Source organism: Tiliqua scincoides, chromosome 6 (genome assembly GCF_035046505.1).
Source record: "Tiliqua scincoides isolate rTilSci1 chromosome 6, rTilSci1.hap2, whole genome shotgun sequence".
Taxonomy (NCBI): domain Eukaryota; kingdom Metazoa; phylum Chordata; class Lepidosauria; order Squamata; family Scincidae; genus Tiliqua; species Tiliqua scincoides.
This window is the reverse complement of record NC_089826.1, coordinates 79927589-79929303: the sequence shown is the minus strand read 5'-3', so window position 1 is coordinate 79929303 and position 1715 is coordinate 79927589. Positions and strand designations below refer to the sequence as shown.

Genomic DNA, 1715 nt, shown 5'->3' with positions numbered 1-1715 from the left:
GTTTCCTGGTTGTAAGCCCCCTTGAGCTACGTATAAGCAATGCTGGGTGTGCATGAGATTGTGCTGTGACTGACTTGGGAGACAACAGAAGAGACGGGGAGTCATCAACCATCCTAATTCTGTTTCCCACTCCTTTGGGATAGTGAAGGCGTGACTGTGTTAACAACAAGTACTGTCTTGTGGATGTATTTTTTCTCTTTCTAATTGGTTACACTTGGAAACCCGCTGTCAATGCCTAAGTAAGGCTTCATGGAAAGGAATTACTCTTGCAAAATGAGAAGGAAGAAGTACATTGTACCTGGTGATGAGCCACCATATCCCTCCCCTCAAATTCTCCAGTCTTATCTTCTTTCTTCAAAATTCCTTGGATTATCCATATAGGCAAGACTTCATATTGTGTCTTGAAATTTTAATGACAGCTGTAGTTGTGCCTTTTCTTAAAATTATTCCACTGTAAAGTCTGAAAATAAATTTGTAATGTCTTAAAGTGGTTGGCAACCTTCAGTCTCGAAAGACTATGGTATAAGCCTACAGCGCCCGGTATTCCCAGGCGGTCTCCCATCCAAGAACTAACCAGGCCTGACCCTGCTTAGCTTCCGAGATCAGACGAGTTCGGGCATGTGCAGGGTAATGTGTCTTAAAATGTGACAGCAGGAAGGCCCGAGCCTTCCCATGCATGCTGGCAGTGCTTTGGAGGTCTGCTGGAATAGGTAAACCCAGTACATGGGTGGTAGAATGGGATGAGGAAGGAGATGGTGTGAGGGATGGGTGGATCTGGCCCAAAAGGGAGGGGATGAGATTGGCAGCAGTGGTGCACATCAAATCCCAGGCCTCTTCCTAGGCCTGATCTGTACATATCAATACAGACTTATGCCAGCAATTGCTGACCTGTTGAGGCTTCTAGGGCTGACTCTGGGATAAGGGATCAAATATCTCCTTTCCCCAAGAAGACCTCCAGCAGCTAAAAATCCCCCACTGGATGCAACACATGCCAGCACCGCTGTTTCACCACATTGGGATTTAGGTTGCTATTTCAACAGAGATTCAGACAACCTTTTCTGTCACCTCACTGTGACATCCATGTAGATGATGGATTGGTGAAGAGGTACAAATACGATGAGATGCTCTACCACTCCATGTAGGAAGACTCAAATTGGGTTTTGCTGGGTTTTGCTGGGTGAGTGTGTGGCAGGGTACATAGAACCCATTCAGTAGACGAATTACCTCCTGGCTTCCATGTGACAGTCACTTTGATTTCTGAGCTAAGCAAATTCCATTCTAGAATCACTGTTTAACAAAAGGAGAGTGTCTTCCACAATGTGTCATATTCACAATATATCGTGTTCCCCCCCCCCCCCCCCGCTTTCCAAGAGAATTCAGTTCCTTTTATAAATGTCTGCTGGTGTACAATTCTAAAATGATCTGGAACAGAATCCATACATATGTCCTTTTTGATAAATGTGCCATTAGCATTCCGTGTTGTAACATCCCTTCTTGGTGGAAAAATATCACAGAGCAAACGAGACAGCTGTTTTTCCCATCGAAAGACAGCGCCACTTGCGCTTTGCCTCTCCGGCAATTACTGATGTCAAAATAACTAATTAGGCACCAACACCAAAAGGATTCATATGTGCAATGCATTTTACTCGGAATTTGCTTTGCATTAATCAAGTTCCTGAGCATTTGTTAAAAAAGAAAAAATAAGGGGGCCTGCA

The 1715-nt window shown here is 44.4% G+C and overlaps 1 pseudogene; it reads right to left on the bottom strand.

Moving 5' to 3' along the window:
- Nucleotides 1–525: 525 nt before the first annotated feature.
- LOC136656698 (5S ribosomal RNA) lies at nt 526–644 on the bottom strand (annotated as a pseudogene).
- Between the last annotated feature and the right edge of the window lie 1071 nt (nt 645–1715).